General features: G+C 42.4%; 1 protein-coding gene across 4 annotated transcripts in view; it reads right to left on the minus strand.

The window, feature by feature from the left end:
• SGK3 (serum/glucocorticoid regulated kinase family member 3) overlaps positions 1 to 21,345 on the minus strand; it is a 61,509-nt gene that overhangs the window by 35,859 nt on the left and 4,305 nt on the right. The window contains exon 1 of one of the 4 annotated variants that reach the window (XM_056330830.1): positions 977 to 1,068. The exons of 1 other annotated variant lie outside the window; for it this stretch is intronic. The gene's annotated coding sequence lies outside the window, so the exon portion shown is untranslated. Of the gene's footprint in view, positions 1 to 339; positions 535 to 622; positions 891 to 976; positions 1,069 to 21,345 lie in introns of those variants that run through there. 2 more of the 4 variants (XM_056330826.1, XM_056330828.1) reach the window with 2 other exon arrangements.

A 21,345-nucleotide genomic window follows, 5' to 3' on the forward strand; every position in this document is an offset into this window, starting at 1 on the left:
AGCTGCAAGAATACTGCAGCAAGAGACCTTCACAGAAATCCTCAGTGCCAAATAACTGGAAGAGCCGTAACAGCATTCAAGTGACATTACTGCGTTGAAGCGAAATGCAGTACCAGCACGAGAACTATCTTAAGTTTAAAGGGGAATAAGAAATGAACATTCCATACTGCAAAATTACTGCACATCTAGAAGCAGAACAGTTACACCTTTAAGAGCTGCCACAGGAGGCATATTCACATAAATATTAAAAAACAAACGATCTGTCAAAACAGCTTTCGTCTTAACGCTTTACAACTGCTTCTTAATTAACCTCCGCAAAATTAAATTCCTCAAGGGTACCTGAATCCCTGCAAGCCACCTAAGAAGCTTTCGTTTTGCGGGACGAGACCTCGTCGGTCATCTCCCTCAGGTTCGCTGCGCTCTTCCGAGACACCAGCCACATACCGGCTGCAAACCGCTCGGAGGAAGCAGTAGGTGCCGCGCCGGTACCGCCCCGGGGCATGCCCCACGCCCGCGGAGCAGCGCAGCGGACCCGCACCCCCCGCCCCCCCCCCGCCTCCCGAGCTCGGCCACCAGCTCCGCCGCGCCGCGCGCAGCTCGGGGACGAGACCAAGCCGCTCACCTCCACCCCGATCAACCACTTCTCGGCTCCCTGGTTTCTAGGAAGTTACAAATTTCTCACATTCCCGGTCCAGCGGCGCCGCGGGGCCGCCCCCACCAGCGCCCGCCGCCGCTCTCCCGCGCGGCCATCGCCCGCCCGGCGGCGCCCCGCCGCCCCGCGCCCGCCCCCGGAACCCCGCAGGCCGCCGCACACGCGGCCCCAACGGCGGCGAACAGCGAAAGGCGGCTCCGCCCAGGAGAGGAGGCCGCGCCGCCGCGGGAGGCCAGCGCCCGGCAGGGCCCCGCACCGCGCCTCACCGCAGCGCCGAGCGGCAACGGCGGCGCACGCGGCTGCCCCCTCCCCTCGCCCACGCACCCCGCACGTGCGGCCGCCGCGCCGGAGGGGGGCGGGCGCGGGGGAGCGGCGCGAGCGGAACGGCGGCCCCGGGTACGTCCCTCCGCGGGAAGCGCGCGCGGGGCCGCGCCCGCCGCCCCGGCCCACCCACGGGCGCGCCCGCCGGGCCCGCGCCCCTCCGCCCCCGCGGCGCCAGGCTGCGGCCCGGCCGTGACGCGGCCCAGGCTGCCCGCCGGCCAGCGACAGCCCGCAGCGCCCCCGGGGCCGCCGCGGGGCCCGCACCCTCCTCACCGCGGGCCGCAGGCCGGGGCCGGGAGGTGAGGTTTTACCCCCCGCCCCTTGTAAAAAAACTTACAATTCCCCCCTTCCCGATTACAAGTTCCCGCTTTCCCCGCCCCGCCACCGCAGCCCCTGGGGGGGGACACGCTCCCGCTCCTGCCGGCGGCTCCTCACAGGAACTGAGGAAAACCAGCAGCCTCGCGGCAGAACGGCCGCCCTGGTAAAAATACTTTCACCCCCCCAGCCCGCGCACATGAGGGGCTTCCCGCAGCCCCGCGGCGCGTCCGGGGGCGGCCTCAGCCCGCCGGCAGGGCTGACCCTGCACCAGCCGCCGCTGCGTGAGGGCGCTGCCCTTCCTTCCTCCTGTGCGGGAGCGGTAACACACAAAAATGAGGTCGGTGTGTAGTTTAGGGAACTAGCACTGTTTAGGGAACCGTTTCTGCGCCCTCTGAAATTAAAAGGGTAAGTTTCAATGCCCCAGTTAAAATTCAACTAGACCTCTTAAAACAAAGTGTAACTCGGTTTTTCCTGAGCAGGTGGAGGCCATAAAACAGTTACAAAAATACAAATTCCAGAAAAAAAAGCTTTCAATGGCAGGATCGCTTCCGCTTCGTTTTGTTAACTAGATCTGAAAGCACAGGCCAGCCAGGCGTCAGCACGGATTCAGTCTAACAGAACAGACCACCACACCCATGACAGTTAACATCTCGTGTTTACTGAGGATCTGCTACGACGTCTGAACGTGTAAATTCACCATTCAGACAGCTTAAGAGACAAGGAATATCTAGTGCCAACAGTAACACTCAGGATGAGGTAGAAGCTTATGCCATTTTAGCCTCCTCCATATAAATACCTGAAATGGTTCTTGGGATTTCAACTGACATGTAAAGAATGAGCACATGTGAAAACGCAGCCCATTCCACTGTCTTAACTGATGTAACCTAGGTGCCTCAAAACCCCACAGGTTTTTGTCTGGAAATTACTCTATTGATTATGGAGAAGCCCCATGTTCTACAAGCGTGTCTTCACAAGACTTGTATTTGGGCCTGATGAGACATGATGATGCTCATTTCAACAGCTGCAGGTATTGGCAAGTGTCTGGCAAGTAGTGATTCGGGAGATCCTGTTTCTGAGCTCTCCTACTGCAGTATTCCTGCATAATACTACACTCATGTGTCAGGCACTGACAGTCATCCAAGCATTCTCCAAAAACAAACCAGAGAAGCAGCCTGGCATTATTTAAAATACGTCAGTGTTTGGATTAGCGTGTTGTAACTGTGTACACACAAGCTGCAAGTCAACTGGATCACAAACTCTCATTTCAGTAGAGCCCGCACAGGAAGAAGTGAGGCATTTTCACATCCTAACATGCCCCTTCCTATTTTGGAGTTTTCCTATTTTGGGGTAGGCACTGCTAGATCCAGGGACCCTGCACTGCAGCAACAGCCTTCTCTTGCTCGTTCAGATCAGGCAAGGTATTTGCCTTACATTCATTAAAGGAATGTTGTTAGCACTTCTAGTTATGAATCCCAGAGCAGAACACTTTCGAACTTCAGTCAGTTAGAATTAACTTATTGGCAAGTAATTTAATCAAGTAATCTGTATTCAAGAACTATTTTACTTTAGCGTTGTTCAGCAGTGTTCATCTGTCTGGTTGATAGTTTTCAGTTAATCATTCACTTGTCAGCAGATCAGTTGAATGGAGCCACTGGACTGATTTACAGTAAGTAAAAGGGCCTCAACCCAGGAAAGCCAAGATGACCCTGGCCTAGACATAATTTAATTCTGCCTACCTGGCCACACAGTCTAAGTCCTAAACCTTTGACTAGCGGCTGTTTGTCCTTCCTCACAGTTAAAAGCTCCCTGAAGACTGGGCCGTCAACCAGTTCATTTTACACAGTTCCTCTCACTATTCTGGAGCTGTGCTCAATCCTAAGCAATTAAGGTAGCAGCAACGTGGTATGTATCCTTAAATTGTAATTTGCCTGAATGAATTCTACAGCATGTTCATCTGTCTAGTGAATCATATTATGCAAAACACTATTAAGGTCTTAAAATTAAGGTCCTAAAATTTAAATAAATCCTAATTTACAGATTTTCTTGATGAGCTTTTAAAGGCTAATATTCTAATGTCAATGTGGATACCTGGTGGTTAACTGCATAGCATACAGAAACACAGGTAAATCAACTTGCATTTTCAAGTGAAGTTAAAGGTCAGTATTCACTCTTGACATTTTTGTACCCAGTAACTTGCTTGCATTCTCCATTTATGTTTCCTGGGCAAGTAATACACACAAAGAATCTTGCTTCCACTGTGTTGCAGTACTTCACTTCTAAAGAATGTTACAAATCCATGTACTGTGCTGTCTGTCACCTGAACTATTTAAAGTCTCTGCTGAAGAATACCAGTGACTAGGTGGTGAGGGTGGAAAAGAAGAAAAAATGGAAAAGAAATGAAGGACCTAACTCACTGCAAATCTGAGATGTCACAGAAATGCAGGGTACCTATAACAGGTTTCTCCAAACCCAGTATGAGCAGGTAGCAATAATCTGAACTATTAGGTTCTGGGTTTACTGAAAATACCCTCAAATTAGTATGAAAACTTTGTCCCTGACCAAAGATGAAAAGTCTTAATTTTACAGTATCGATAGAACTATACAGTCAAAAAGACAGTATAAAAAACACTGTAAGACAAAGACAAGCAAGAATGCAGATGACTTGTTTAAATGTAGCCTTGAGCTTTGCAAATGAACACTATTCTGTATGTATATTCTGTGATACTTTGGCACGTATTCAAATATTCACACAAGCAGCACAGCCCAAACCACTTGACAACCATAGTCCAGTATTTTTAGTCACTGTTAAAACACAGTGGGTCAATTGAGCAACACCTTGAAATCATTACCTCACTATCAGCTTTGAACACCAACACCTCAACATTCCGTTTCACTTCCTGCATCTTCAAAGGAGTATCTTAGCCTACCACTTTTAACACAAAGCTTTCTACCCAACTCCTCACGCTCAGGGACAACACAACCTCCTTGCCCCAAAACAGACCATTAATAGAGTCATCAGGTTTGGACACTAAGATAAGATAGTGTTTGAAATCAAAACCACTTCCGCCAATAGGATCTGACATACCAGCAACTCCAGTTAAACCAAATGCATGTCTGCTTAAAACCCTCCAAAAGGCATTGACTGACACTGTAACAGATATGAAATGATCTTTTAAATCATTATTGTTAGCTTTTAACCTATAAAGCCCTACGCCTAACTGCACTCGGGTAACAACTGATGACCACTGTAGTTAACTTTGCATGTGCCAATTGTTTTAATCAAAGATGAAAGTTCACTTCCTCTAACTCCAAGCAAGTTCTATCCACCTACACAGCATTGAGTAGTCTGAGGACATCACCCTTTGGAAAGCCTCAGGCTACAATGCATGGGCCCCACAATGACACAGGCACGGCAACTCAGGGCAAATACTGTCTAACACCCAGCTTTCTGGCAGTCAAGAAGACCCCAAAAAAATGTATGAAGACAGATATGCACCTGCTCTTTACTATCAACTACTCTCACGATGCTTCCCAGCCTCTTGTTTGGAGGCTAATTAATCCATGCTCATACCCCACTGCCTGCTTAGGAGCAGGACTTTGAAAAGACTTGGGAATGGGCCAGTTGGGACTGGGACCAGGCGTTCAGCACTGCAAAGCATGACACACAAGATCACGTACTGGAGAAAAGAGTCTTCTGATAGACTCCTTGGACACAGGAGATTACCAGAAAACACAGGCTACCAAGGTCAAAATCAAATACAAGAAGACCCTCAGTGGGAAAGTGATCTAGCTGAAAGCCTGAGAGTTAAAACTGTGGAAGAAATGCCAGCCAGACAATATTTAAACCTCACAGCACACATGCAATCAACATTGTCACCAGGTAACTGTTCTTTACCAAAGCTGGTTTTCTAACACTTAATGCATGCATTCATATTAATAGCTTTCATTTAATTCATGTGCATAGTTGCGTGCCTGTGCTTATTAGAGAAGTCTGAATAATGGTTCCGTTTTATGTGAGCTGCACAGGGGAAATGGTTTTTCCCCCCACCTTCTTTTTGTATGCTACATCAGCAACAAATGTCTTATACGGTCTTTCAATTTGAAGGAATAAAAGGATACTTAAAAGACTGATTTACTGCAACACATATTTCAACACTTTCTCCCAAACCAACCAATCCACCCCAAACCACCATAACCCATCTGAACAAGTATGACTGAAATATTCAGTATTTTCTCTTGTGAAAGTGTAAGAATTTGGCAGGTAAAAGGAGGCTTCCCGACCTTGAATAACATTCATAGTGAAATAAGAGTTTTCCAGCACTCCAGACACAAAGATGACGGTCTATGTATTACAAGAAGAATGTCCTGGAGCACAGAGGCTGTTGAAGATAAAAATCAGGATCTGCAGCAACACTACATGGACTCACACTTAGCATATCAGACACCACAAACCAAAATAATGGAAAACTATAGAAAAACTGTAATAGATTACATAATTTCACAGGCTATGCATAACATGAACCAGAAGAACAACAGCAGCACCACACTGAAGAAATTCTTCACAGAAGCTAAGAAGAAAACTGGTTTAAATCAATTGAAGCATATACTAAAGATGAGCACTAGTACAGAAGCAAGCATTGTGCCAAAAGCAGCAGTGTCACAAGGAATTAAGGAAAAACAGATAAAGCTGGAAGATTAAAATGACGAAGTTTACCCCTACCTAGGGGAACATGTATGCCAAGTACGTTGTTGTGTACCTTGGAAATGAAGATTCCCTGACAGTGGTCTTCAGAGCCATTATGTTTTTTGTTAAAAATACATTAAGCTTTCAGACTATTCAGCAATGCAGTTATACGGTGGGATGATGAAGCCAACAGCTGAGAGTTTCTCTGGGCAAGAATAACTGTAGTAAACAGTAAATACACTCAGTAACATGGAAAAGCCCCACTAAGCAGTACAGTAGCAGCTCTGCCTCAAATGCATTGACATTTACATTGGTCAGTGCAACCACACATATACCTGGTCCTTCCTAGAAGCAGTATCTGCACTCTGAACATCCAGCAGACCTATGTGGGACTTCCTAACATCTACAGTCCACGCTGAATGGTAACTCTTACTTGCCTGCTGGGTATCCAGAGCTCACAAAACAAATGCAGACAGTTCAGGTTCTGTCCTGGTACCCCCCCCAGGCAGAAGAGAGGAGGCATCTCTGGACAAAATCAGATGCATGACAGGTTTTACAGATCCTATCTCAGTCCAAGCATAGCCATCATTCCTCACACAGTACTAGAGACTTTGCCTAGGGATGCTTCCCTTTCCCCTCACAAAGGCCACTTTCATATCACATATTTTCACAGAACCATAGAAAGGTTTGGGTTGGAAGGGACCTTAAAAATCATCTAGTCCCAACCCCCCAGCCACAGGCAGGGACACCTTCCACTAGACCAGGTTGCTCAAAGCCCCATCCAGACTGGCCTTGAACACTTCCAGGTTTGGGGCAGCCACCACTCTATTTTACTCCAAAGATTTTTCATTCCCCGAGATGCACGGATGACTATATTTTGAGCTGCTTTCTTACAAGCCAGGGATTTCTGGCTGTACTTCATATACTTCATGTTTGGTTATGTTACATACAGTCTTTTACAATGAGAAGGAATCTGTTCCAAGCAACAACTACAGACAAACTACGGACCTGGCGATTACCTCATTGTGGGGAAGTATTTGATATGCATAAAGAACTGGAGGTAGCAAACAGAGCATAACGGGCTGAGTCGTGGTGGGGAGGCAACCCAAGTGATTCACTCCAGTAGAAAAGCTCTATGTACCTCAGACGTAGCACAGACATCCCTCATCAGCTTGACACCAACATATAATCCATACCATAACCAGTTTCACATTTTAACCAAATACATGAGTATTAAAGAACACACATATATGCAAACCAATTTACTGTTACAAGCATTAGACAGGCTTTTAGAGGATGGAAAACAAATTGAAAACATGAAGACAATAAAGCCATAAGTTACCCTTTTTTCCTTTAATGCAAAAGTTCTGCTTGTCTACATGTCATGATTACTTGAAGCCTCTGTATATTTTCATAAATGTATGCAGGAAAATTCATTCCTTTTGTACAACACTATGTCGTAACTAACAACCCTCTGGGTAATTCAATATAGACAAGCTATTTTTGGTAGGAACTGTGTAAATGCATGACAGAATTTCAAGCTAAAAAAGCAGTATCAGGCAGTGAAATACCTTATCTACATTTTCAATACATGCATCCCTATTTTCCTCACTGCATCCTGCTGAAGTTCTTTATCTCCCTTATGCATACACCAAAATATATTATTATTGCCATACCAGTCATTTTGGAGTACTTTTTTTCAGCCAGAGCAAGTTGAACAATGTATTTTGTTATAAAGCAAACAACGTAAGATTAGTTTCTAAAAATGACTTCTCATGTAAGGCATTTAAAGTGAACAGTGAAGTGCACATGAACTGCCTGACAAAGCTCACTTCTGACCCAAACCCTGCTGTTTACATCCTGTTCACTTATCAGTGTAATGGCTGGCAGGGTTCCACCAGGAGATGTCATCCAACTGTAGCCATGGTGGTAGGAGAAGCACCGCTGAGGGCACACAGACACACACCAGTATCCATGGCCCACTGAGCCCAGAGCTCTTTTTGCCTTGCACCTACCCTCACTCACTGCACGTGTGCGGTCTGGAGTAGGTACCCAAACTAGTTCAGCTACCAGAAGGAGCATAACAGTATGAATGGTAAACTCCTGATAGCCTAGTCTGCCTTAGTTTTCAGTTATCTTAGACATGCATAGTGAAGATACTGCCTCAAGCCATCACCATCTGCTTACATGGAAGCATGGAAGATTTACATGGGTTCCAACAATATGAGGAAAAAGAAGTTCATTGGACCCAACTTATCACCAAGTCCTACAAGGGTATATACATAAATAACAAAAGGACAAAGATAACTGGCTGCTTTATAGATACACAGCAACATATGTGCTTGACATCAAATATACAGCTTATTGGTATAGGCTAACTTGCTCTGGGACTAGTTTCAGCAGACATGCACTGCAATAAATTACTACACTGTTAAACACTTCAAGCTGAAGTTATCCAATACAGCTCATAAAGTGTAAGTTCTAAAAAAACTCCCAACTGGTACCACTGTGAGACCTGCATTTTGCTCTTAACAAAGGCTCTTCAGAATTCCGTTTCTAAATGAAGTTCTATAAAACAGGCCAAGCATCAGAGCTTGCAGGAGATCTGAGCAGTTTGTGCTGGAAGGTATACCAAAACTAAGCTAAGTATAACAAAAAAAAAGTTCCCTAAGTAGTAATTCTGTATGGATGTTTCTTAATTCAGCCTCCTGAATCCCAGCTACAGCACGCTCTACTAGAATTGCAAATAACAGGCTGGGGTGAACAAACATGCTTTGGTAAACAAGTGATCTGGCACACAATGTTATGTAGGTGGGGTCTACCCAGAATGTCAAGAGTTCTTTCTCAAATTGTAGAGATGAGCAAGAATCCAAGCACTATATTTGCATTTTTCAAGCTATTTACTGGTATTCTATTCAAACTAAACTAAACAAGGGCATTGGTTTGGGGGGGTGGGGGGGGTGGGGGGTGTATCCCGTCACAAAAGGCTCACAGCTGTTTTCCAAAGTATCAGCGTTTTAAAGGCAGCCTAAGATCTGCAGAACAGACCGGATTTGTGCTATTCTATTAATACTTCTAACAAACTGTTTATGTCAAAAGACATATGCACTCCACTATAGTAGTTATGCACCAACCTGGAGTAGAAAAAAAGGTAGCAACAATTCAAAAAAACCCCAAAACACTACCAAGCAAGAAGCTGTATCTCATAATCCAAAAAGGACAGAGATTTAAGCAAAATGTTGTAAGAGTTTATTATTTGCTGTCCTTACTTTGTTTGCTTGTTTATCTAGCCATTTCCTCCTGTTTGCCAGATGCCCAATCTATTCCCAACTCACAGAGAAGGTGTATTTCCATCTACCAACTACAGAGTCTGGTTTTTTTGTCCAAGCACAAATACTCTCATTTGCAGTCCTGGGAGCTGTGGGTCAGTGTTTTCAGTGTGTATATGGGTCTGAACTATTAAGTAAGTTCCAGCAATAGATTTATATGAAGATACATCAGCAATAAATTTATACAAAGATACAACCTGTCCTCTTATACCAGGTAAAACCAATACAGCACAGGATGTCCAAGAACAAGCAGGGTCAGAGGACAGACGATCAACTTTTGGACTCTACTAAACTCAATTTTTCTTTAACATATCTTTCTTTTTATTATATGGCAATCTAGCAGAAGCCAACTAATGGAATATTGGAAATCTGAGTACGAATCATAAGCAACAATTAAATAAATCCCTCTAATCTCAATATTAACTTAAGACTACTGTTCCATTAAGCAATTTTAAAAAGGAACACCGCAGTATTTAATCTTTCAGGTCAGCAGTTTTTTGATGTTAGTTATTATGGTGTTGGGTGATAAGGATCACAGGGAACAAGGAAAGATATTGTAGATTACAACATGGAACATGAATACTAAGTAGGAGAAGTTATCACAAAATTCTATTGTGCAGTCATTGTTCAAATTAGTAAATTGTTTCATGTGAAAATGTTCCTGCACACAAATCCAAGACACTGTTTTCTTCCTATAAAGCATGAGATCGAGAACAAGTCTTATTCCAACTACAGTTTTCTCCAACAATGCTGTACAAATTAAAGTAATTCTTGTAGATGACAGTGCAAATTTAAGCTTGCATAAGAACACAAAAGAGCAAAATGCCAGTTTTCTAATTACATGGCAATCTTTGTGTCAACCCAATTCATTAAACGTTTTTATAAATCTTCAAATTAAGCAAAGAAAAAAATTTTCTAGAAAGAAGATGAAGAATTTTCTAAAGCCATGAGAACTCAGTAAGTCATACATCTCATGAACTGAAGCACTTGATAAATACGTTGTTACTGCATTGGTAGTAAAATACAGGAGCTGTGCAGAATCTATACAATGTTCAGGAAACTACCTATAGTCAACCTCTGGATGTGACTGCAACGGTGATGAGGATACCCAGACCAGAATACACACTACGCTAATGGATGCTAACAGGAGCAGTGTTGGAGGAGGATGTTAATACCTTCCATTCTTGGATTAACCGATGAAAATTTAACTTCAGTCTGATGCTGATACCATGCAAGCACTCAAAAATCTCTCCATGCTGCGCTAGCTCTGTTTCCCCTCAGGTTTGGGATGAGTCACTAGCAGGCTTGTACAGCAAATTGCTTCCGAGTCAAATACACCTTGGATTTATATAAGAAGTGTTGCGGTAACAGCCCTTCAAAATACCCACTTCAGAAATACTGTTTCATTATTCACCTTTATATAACTGCAGTTCTCCCAGGCCTACACTGCTTTTTCTTTTTTTTCCCCCCTTCTTTGCTTGCCACCCATTATCCTACCCGCATGCAGTGGTTAGCACAGCAGAACTGCAGGGAACGCCTGTGCTGCTGGCACCGTCACCCTCCCCTACAGTGCCTGGAGTGGTGAGCAGATGTCCAGCCAAGGGACCCTCACCACATACCTCTGTTAAAATAAAGGTGGGGAAATCATGGGTATTTTCATCCTTCACCCATCTGCCTCCGCTGATTGATTCAGAGGCATCTTCAAAATCAGAAAATAAGCACTGTTTATTTTTCACTGTTATGAGAATAATGCCCATTTAAATGAGGAAGTACTGAGGACAAAAACATTTTTGTACATAATTCCTTTAAAGTCTGAGTAAGTAAGATGGCTGTTCATACTGCTGACTCCTGGCTCCAGCATTCCTACATGCATAATTGCTGAATAAAGCTTTTCATATAAATTTTATTGCATTCATTGTGAACCTGCACAGTTAAACTAGTACGACGTTTTAAAATCTGGTTTATGGGAAGGATGTCCCAGTCACACAAGCCAGAGCAGCTTAGTACTTTTATGGGATAATGGTGACAGCAGAGTTTCTATCAACTAACAAAAAGGACCAGCAGATAAGGGGGACAAAAAGAGAACAAATAAAATATTAAGCTAACACCAAAGAGAAAGACATTTTGGACATTTCACATAAATGCACACTTGAAAGCATTCATATGCCTACTATGGTGGGCAGGTATAAAGTCAAACTAGACCTGTGCAAATGCTAGAATTGTGGGAGTATGAAAACAGGAAGATGGTGGGATTAGTTATTTAATTTACATGGGATTATATGAAGGGTTTTTTTTATTGCATGTCCAGAAAAATTGAGAGTAGACCCCACAACTTCCTGTAGTGTCTGGGGGAGGGGAGAGGAAAACAGGCAGAACTCCCGTTCCTTTACAACAAAAAAACCCCAACAAAAACAACCAAACAAAAAAATTATATGGACATTTTCTTTTCTAAGGGGGGGGAAAAAAAAAGCACACTGGGGGCAAATTTACTATGAAGGAAAGTAAATCAGATGCTAACAAAAAGTTATTTCAGAGAATACTTGTCAGTATCTTCTGAACACATAAATAATTGAATTTGTTAAGTTAAGCAGTCACTTTATTGAAGAGCCTTAAAAAGACTGACTGCTCTGGTTAGTTCTGTAGTATGCTGGCACAAAATGTATCATATATTTGGAGGGAAGTCAGATTAAAGAAAGAAACAAACAAAATCCCAGATATTGGCTAAGGAGAATAAATAAATAAAGCAAGGTCTGAATCCAAATAAATAGATTAATTTATAGCAGATAATAATACTAACACAGATAAAATACTAATAGATGAGTATTTTCTCTACCAGTAGCAACATTTTCATGGCCAAGATTATTCAGCTTCCAAAGAACAATAAAATTCAGGTCTGCTACACTGTAAAACATGAAAACAGCAATAAAAAAAGTGCCTGCAACAGACTCAAAGATTCAACCAAGGCACATGGGAAGTTTTTTCAGAACAAGGAAGAGATCTTGAGTCTTCCAAAATCCCAGTGCATCTTACTCATTATCCCACAGTGGAGGAAGACTACTTACAAAGGACAGCCTTTTTACCCATCTAGGAAAAAAGTCTACTTCTTACTTTCTTCTAAAAGCACCCACAGAATTCTCTAGTGCCACATAACATTGATTGCTCATCTGTGCAGAGCAACGGCAGAACCCCCAGGTTACATACAAACATTTGCAAGACCACTCGCCAACCCCAGCAAGATCGGAGCTCCCTAGGGGTACCTGAGTGCATGTGTCAACATGTTCAGTCAATTAGTTTATTAGAACTAATCTCTAATTAGGTAGAGGATAAGTTATCATCAAAATCACAGTAATTCTTATTGGGCCGGAGATATTAGTGCAAATGGGAGAAAAGGAGACAGAAGCCTACAAAAGCATTTTGTAATCAGGACAAACTGGCAAAGCCTTGCCTACTTAATTATTATATTAAACCCTAAACAGCGTTTTATTTTGGGTACCTCCATCAGCACAGATGTAAGTTTGCAGACAATTAAACACACTCTGCAAAGAGTAATAACAAATAGCAGGCAATGAAGAAAATACCTTCCCATTTTTTTATTGCATCATCTTTCTCATTTACCTTCGCTGGGAAGAAGTCTATCTACCATGCTGCATCCTGCCTCACCACCTCCCCATTGTCTGTAACCTGGCCTCACAAGAGGAAACCCACAGGATTTCAGCCCTCAAGAGGTGCAGCTCTTCATTCGCAACCGCTCTTTTCTTGTTCTCTGTACACTTGAATGCCACTGTCAACCACTCTGTTCAGGATCATTTTCACGTCGTAGCTGTGACTCGTCTTATCTCACCAGCTAGGAATAAAAAACAGAGAGCATGGCTCTTTGGAAAAGAGGTCATCTTTATTAATTTTGTGCAAGACATCTAGCGTAATGTGGACTTGATGCACCTTCAAGTGCCTAGTGGCTGCCAATGACCAAGACAGCTATATAAATTCATACATACCGATAATGTATTGCACACTCCCCTCTTACCATGCTCAATGGACTACATAGTAATCCTTCAAAGTTTCTAGATCTTTCTATTCCTGGCTCTTAACACTGTGGTCAGGATGGCCAGATCCCTTTCTTTTGAAAGGGTGGCAGCACATATCGCATCTTTAATTCAAAGGAAACACTGCATGGACTGGCTTCTCGTAGCAGGGTGGGAGCACTCTTTCTGCCTTTTTCACCCACCCCGTATTTGAAAAAAGTCAACATTAAGCTTTTAGCATCATTGGTGTCACCAAGGGTGAATGCGCAAATGCATTTACAGTTAACTGCTGAGGTCACTCAGGGCACAAGCAGTGGAAATAAATCCACGGTCAGAAGAGTTTGGGTCCAGCATCTGACCTTTGTACAGTATCAACAACTTGTGGAATGAAATCTGGACCCACCACAGATGGGCTCAGGTTACAGACCAGGAAAAGAGACGGGGTTAGACTAGGTGATCTTTAAGGTCCCTTCCAAACCAAACCATCCTGTGATTCTGCAAATTTGAAAGCACACCCTCTCTTTATTTTTTAAATTGGTATTTCCCAGTATGGTAGATCCACTGGCACTGTGCGAAATGACGTGTGGTAGGCAGTTGGCAGAGCCTGAGGAGTTGCAAGAACAAGACATGTGCCCTAACAGGGCTAATCAGTTCAAACAACAAAGCCATTAAAAATATCTAGCAGCACCAAGGTTATTTGCTTGGTATCTCAAAACTACATCTCAAACAGCTAGCAACTTGGAAATAAAATAGAAAAGCCTGAAACAGGAATCTTAACAACACATGGTATCTTGATAGCCACATGGTATACAGAGCAAAGGCCCATGAATTAACATGAAATTTTATTGTTGTTTAGACTCACACTTCTTTTATTTCAAAATTAGCAATTTTTTAATTAAATATTTAAGAAAATATAGAAGGCAGCAGATTCATTAGATTTGTTTCTAGACAAATGGAGAGCAACTAGTTCAGAAGACAAATTGATTAAACCTCATGAAATGTGAGGAGAAGGAGCTCATAAATGTAACAAACGTGAACACACCCAGGTAGAAAGGAGACCTCACAAGAGATACTACTAAGAGGAGAGACAAGAAAGCAGCAGCAGTTCCTCCAAGAAACAATACAACAGGTTAATGTGTGGTTGTGCCCTGTAAAAATAACCAGCAGAAGTTGTAGCACAAGATTTATTTGTCAAGACAGACACAGACTATGAAAACACAGTCAAATTGCTAGCAGTAAGTATAAAATCTACATAAGTACCTAGGTTTGAGAATCAGCATGGTTACAATAGAATTATAATGCAAATAAAACTGGCTAGCAACAAACAAAATCACTATTATCAATATGTTTATAACTAAAGAGCAAGAAAACCGTTGCTGCCCTAGTCAACACAGAAAAACTAATGAGAGATGACATCCAGAAGGCTACCATGTTTAGGACATCACTCTTCACCAAAAGGGTCAAACACAAGCAGTGACTAGCATAAATAATAGCAATAACAGGTAATATTTCAGGAGGAAGGGGAGAGAGAGAGAGAGAGAGAATGTGAATGAAAGTGTGTGTATGCAGGCACAATGGGGAAAACAGAACAAGTAAGCAAAACAAAGCAACAAAACCCAGGTAAGAATATTAGAGACCAAATGAGTCAGTTTAACTTCAAATTCCTGGGGAAAACAATCCAGAACAAATTAATTAGTAGCATTTGGAAGATAATCTTAAGTAGTAGCCAAAAGAGATTCACTAAATCACATTGCTAACTTCCTTTGACAGGGCTTCCAGTCAGGTAGGAGAGAAACTACAGATGTCACATCTTTCCTTTAGTAGTGCGTTGAAACTGCCTTGAGATATTTTAACAATCAGCTACAGATGCAAGAAGAATAAATACTAGTTCAGGATGTGTGAAACGAAGGTTAAATATATCATCGTCAGGACAGAGTAGTGATCTGGAAGGACGGAGTGAAATGTAGCAGGTTATGTACATGGTACTTGCCACAGGCAGGAAACATCAAATACAGAAATACAGAATGGGAAACAAGGCAGCGGGCTACAGCAGGTCACGAGACATCATACCGTTGTAAGAAAGACAAAGATTGCTATGAGATATAGGAGTGCAAAGCCTGAGCATAATCTGCTGAACTCAAAAAAATCCTTCTACTTAATTCTGGTCATGTCTGAACACCTAGGAAAGATGTGGACTCACCAGAGAGGGTCTAGGGAACAGGAATGAGAATGTGAAGTAGTCTAGAAAAGGTGACTTATGGGGAGGTGGGATGGACAAGCTAGTTGTTAGTATGGGGGTGGAGGGAAGCACTGAAGGGATAGCTGTTATATTGGAAGACTACTACAAAGACAAGGGAATTGTCTCCTCAGTCCGCTATGGATAGGACAAGTCCTAACGAGCTTAACATGAGCACAGGACAGGGTCAGCTTAAACACTGGAGGAGGGAAGACAAGAACATTAAGAAAGTAATGGAAGGGTAGTGAAGCCCTGGAAGAGATTCCATCAGGAAGGAGCTTTAAAAACAGCCAAGGCAAACATTTCTTCATAAAAGATTGCACCCTTGGGGCAAAGACAGTAAGTGACCTCCTGAGACTGAGACCTTATGGCTGGGAGCAATGTTCTAGGAAAGAGATGGTGGCAAACAAGAAGTGAGGGGAAGGAAAAGTGGTTTGATAGCACAGAGAGAAGAAGCACTGAGGGAAGCCAAGTGACAGGCAGGAAATTGAGGAAAAGAAAGATGAAAAATGAGACTGCCATTTCCAGGGAGAGTTATTTCAGAGATGTGTTAAGACTTCCATGAGCAACTACTTACACAGTTGTACCCGAAGTCAAGAGAAAAGGCAGGCTCTGGGTGCTTGCATCTGTCCTTGCTGTGGTTTTTGTTCCCATGTGTACCTTAGCAAGTAACACAGTGCAAGAAAAGCACATCCACAGAGAGGAAAACAGTTGGTGTTGAGGATGTAGCATCCACACTACCCATGTCGGCGTGGCAGGATTTGTATGTTTCGCTTGAAGGCAACTCTAGCCTGGTCCTGTGGGCAGGATACCTGTTTGTGGTCGGTAGGTGTTAAACACACTCCAGCAGAACATCTCCCATTCTGACTTCATTCATCAGAAAGGAATCCACCTCATGTTCTCTGAGATCACCAGGCAAATCGAACCAAAGTGTGGTGAAGGCTGTACTTCAAATACAGACGCACCCTAAGCCAAACCGGAGGGATCCAGGGACCAACAAGTGGCATCCATATGGCAGAGAGCAAAGCAGGACAGGTCAGCTGCAGCAGACCAGCACTGCTTGCCTCAGCTGTTAGACAGATCTAAATACTTTGCAGCAACAAGCATGATGGGAGTGACAGTGCTAAATATCTAGGCACCAGGCACTGACTGTTTCAAGACAGCATACTGACCATTTTAACTGATATCTGATGTGACATATGGGCGCCTCGGGTAGGTATGTAAATACACTGTAACAAACCATCACAATGTTTTCATTGAACAACTGTATTTGCTTTAAAATAACACTGCTAAAAATCTGTTTCCAAAGTTTCTTTCTTTCTTCTCTTTAAATGAGGACCTCTGTCTTGGGACTTTCTGACTCACAAATTAAAACAGAAGAACCAAAACCAAAGGCCAAGCACCCAAGCCATCAATCCTTTACAGCTACTGAGTCATAAGAGTAGTAACCAAGACAAAGAACAATCCGGTTTCTCACTACCAGTTCCTCATTTCTTGTCAACATATTTTTCTTTCACTGATGCAACTTTCTTTTCCTAAAGAAGAGTTAAAATGTGTATGTCTGTGTGTGTATGCCTGTTTAGATTCTGAGCTGCAAGGCCATCCTCTGTTCCCTATGAGGCCCTTGCTGTGCAGCTTCTGAAATATTTGGCACCTTCAGACTCCTTGTCAAGGACTGTTTTGTTTCTTACTCTGTGCACATCACACATCCAGCTTGGTTCCCTGAATAATTATCTGGGCTTTGACTGGGTGGTTGATGACAAAATTTCTTTCAGGTCACTTCAAGTGATACTCCTATGTAAAACAGCAAACTGAGTTTTGCACATGTTGACAAGTTTACTGTTTCATTTCTGAGTAAAACCCTGTAAGTGTTATGGGATTCCTCCTTCTACTTCCATTTTAATTCTTTATAAACACATACACATGAAACATGGGAAAAAAACCACAAACAACCTCAACTAATATCAACAAATACAATTAAAATGTTTGCACAGAAATTCTAGATACCTTTTAATACAGGAGAGAAGCTACTGAATTCTGGTTTTATTCCCAGATAATTAAACAAGGGGGAAAATGGCTGAGGGCATCAAACATAAGAATATCTTAACTGAGGATCCTAGCCAGCAGAGTTGTTTGCAACGCAGGCATTATTTACATATTCTGGTGAAGTACTCCACAAGTACAACATTCTAAGGCAGTTACGAATTTCTAGTAGCCTCTGTCAATTCACATAAAACATGCTTTAACACCCAGATGCTATGACCAAACCCACATTAATCATAAATTCAAAACTCCTCTGAATTGGTGAGGTTAAGTCAAGCTTTGAGTTTAAATTTACACTGCCTTTGATGTGTAAATTAACATCCAAGCAGGAAAACTTACTTTTAATTGGCTTGGACAGTATATAAACTCTTTCTTTTTCAGTCTGCCTTCTGATTTTAATTGGGTAGAAAACTACTGTAAATATTTTCTTCTTTCTCACTCCTTCTTACCAAGTTTTTTTATAAACAAGTGAGGTATTGTTTAGCTGCTACGTAGTACATCCCACAGGGCCCAAACCAAAACAAGAGAAAAAGTATGTGTTCAGACTACTACAGAGCAGTTGGGTTTTTACATATTTTTTGATCACACGCTGTAGAACAACTTGCGTACCTCCAAACAAATTGGTCAGTGCAACTTATAGCATCTTTTTAGCTTTGCTTTCATTGTCTGTGTAAGGAGAGAAAAGCAGGCTTGGAAACTTTGGCAAATGAACCTAAACAGATTTGCTCAGCGGTCTCCGAGTCTCTGGTCAACAGTTCTGGGCTGTTCAAAGCCCAAGTACAAGTGCATCACTGTTCTCTCATTTAAATGTAGAATAATTCTAGGATTCATGGCAATGCCAGCTTAAAGTCAGCTCTAAAGAAACCCTTTGTTTTCAAATAAATCAGTGCCTGGTTTTAGATAATTCTATAAAGAATCCTATTCATCCACCACATAATGTTATTAGTTAAGATGAAAAGAGCACCAAAGAGACAGCCAACCTCCAAAAAAATCTGAAGAAAAGTGAAATTAAACCAATCTATCTGGCATATGCCTTTAGAGTTACATATAATGTGTGTGGACCCATACACAAGATGCAAAACCCCACTGGAAACAGCAGAGTTTGTAACTGATACAAAAACTTTACACCAAGACAGCTGAAACTTTTGGAGCATGTGGCCACACTCTCTCACCACAGCAATGTAACTGCTCTGGTTTTTGGCACTGCTGCAAATATCACAATGATTTTCAAGGGACATCACCAAGGGACAGTTTTGGGGTCCCCTGACAGAGAAACCCCATAAGTTTTCAATCAGGGCTCTGAAAACAGGAGGATGGCAGGAAAGAGTTGTTAGACCCAACAATTCCAAAGACAACAGATACTCTTTTACCAAGGGCTAATTTGGGAGGGAGAAATTCAAATGCTGTTTAACGATTTCCATGCTAGTCTGAAAATCCAGAGCAATTGATCAAGCTACATTATTTATTTACAAGAAATTTACCATGAGTACTAGCAGATTAGATCAACAGCACTGGATTCATTACTTAAATAAAATAGGAAGTCCTAGTATTTGGAAAAAAAAAATCAGGAGGCAAATTGCATTCTAGGCTATCAACATCTACTACGGCTCTTGACAACCCCCTTCTGTTTCACTTCTTACCTCTCATAAAATATTGCTATGTACTCTTTAATGCTACATGCTCTTTTTACTTGCCTTTTATGAAAACATAGCATATATTTTTTTTGCCTCTTTTTTCCCCCCGTACCAGTCTGTGCATCAAGATGCACCATTACCATTGCAGCAAGGAAGCAGAAGTCTCCTAGTTCTTTCATGCACTTGTCTCCAGGCATCTGACAGCCTGGGTACTTTGCCAGGTAGGGTTTTTTTCTGAACTGTTCTAAATTTTCTCTGTTTTGTAGTTTTTGGTAGCATTCCAAACTCATAGACTTAATGCATCTTGCTTTTGCAAGGTATGGTTAAATCCCATCCAAAGGGAGGACAAAAGTTATTTTTTCTTTAATTACCTCCTGTCTCTCTTCCATACTCTTCCTAACATTGAAGCAAACCACATACCATAAACTGGAAATTCTCCAGCGTTTATGTAAAAGCATTCATTTTCTGAATGCTCAGTCCTTACTTATTTACTAAACTTAGTATAAAATATAATTTAGGGCTTAATAGTGATCCCTGCTCATAAATACCTAACACTAAGATGCCAAAAAAAAAAAAAAAAAGAGTCCACACCTAAACTAAATACACAGAAGTTCTGTCAAGAGTCCTGCATACTGAGTACATTTGAATTAAAATACATCCTGCACTTAAGCAGGAACTACACAGGGCATGGAAGAGGCCAGAAGACAGACGGTCGAAGGCTGCAGCACACGTGCTCTAAATGAGCTGGAGGCAACTGGATTTGCTCAGCCCTGACAAGAGAAGGCTTCAGGGGCACCTAACAGCAGCCTCCCAATGTCTTTGAGAAGGTTACCAAGACAGAGACAGTCTCTTTGCTGCATTGCATTGCATAAGAAATCACTATGAGGATAACTGACCACTATGACAGGTTGCCCAGAGGGGCCACAGAGCCTCAGTCTTTGGAGGTTTTCAAAACCCTGCTAGACAAAGCCCTGAGCAACCCTGTCTGAACTCAGGCTTAACCCTATTTCGAGCAGGAGGCCACACTCGACACCTCTCAATGTTCCTTCTGACTGGAATAACTTCATGATTTGAGACGTTTGGCCCTAAGCAGCACTTACCCCTTCAGCGTATCTTCCCAGCTGAATCCAGAAACGTCACTGTAACAAAGTGTTATACGCAACACCACAGGACAATAATCCTCACAATTCCCCCAAATGCTTGCAATTTCTCATTAAAATATCAGTTTGAGCAAAGATTAATGATGCAAAACCCTGAAATGGCTATCAAGATAGTTTCTGAAAAATAAGAACTGCCTTTCCAGCCAGTGCCTTGTTTTAACAGCAAACAGGAAAGTCACAAGATCTCAAAAATTGGCAGACAGTTTGCATTTATTTAGATACCAGATTTCGCATCCTGTATTATATTGATAAATATGAATACTTGGCAGTGACTCCAATTCCATATTGCTCAATAAACACTCAAATATGAGGTGTAACTCCATGGGGTGCTGCAAATCCATTCTGATGCACCTGCTATATTAGCAATATTGGGTGCAGAATCAGAGGCAAAGCCTTCCCTGGCCTGATGAATGTCCCAAAATATTTTGCAACTAACAATACAGTGAAAACATTTTAAATATTTTTATTTCATCAGTTATTTCACAACAGTGAACAAGAGATGGAGAAGTACCGTTGAAGGAAAACTGATGACAAGAACTAGAAGAGATGGCAGCAGCAAAGCGGCATGCTGGTGCCTCACGAGCAGACGGAAATGTGTCGGTCTTCCTTCCCAGCAGAGGCAAAGGATCAGAAGCTGGTACCCCTTTGGTTTACTCCAAGAGAAACGTAACGGTCTGTCAAGTTATGCAACTTCTGCAATGGCAGTATTTTGCAATAGTATTTGGCAAGGCACTTAACACTAGCAGCTTGCGAGTCGCCCTCGGAGTTTCAAACAAGACTGCCAAGAAATAAGATGTGGTATCTCTTTGAATAAAGGAGCTCTGAAATAAATTTAGACACCAGTCTCAGTTATCCACACTCCCCCCCAGCCAGGTGCTTTCCTGCCCTAAAGCCAAGAAACACTGAAGTTGCAAAGCAGAGCATTTCAAATATGAAGGGATAAGGA

This window comes from Falco biarmicus, chromosome 3, assembly GCF_023638135.1.
Source record: "Falco biarmicus isolate bFalBia1 chromosome 3, bFalBia1.pri, whole genome shotgun sequence".
In the NCBI taxonomy this organism is placed as follows: domain Eukaryota; kingdom Metazoa; phylum Chordata; class Aves; order Falconiformes; family Falconidae; genus Falco; species Falco biarmicus.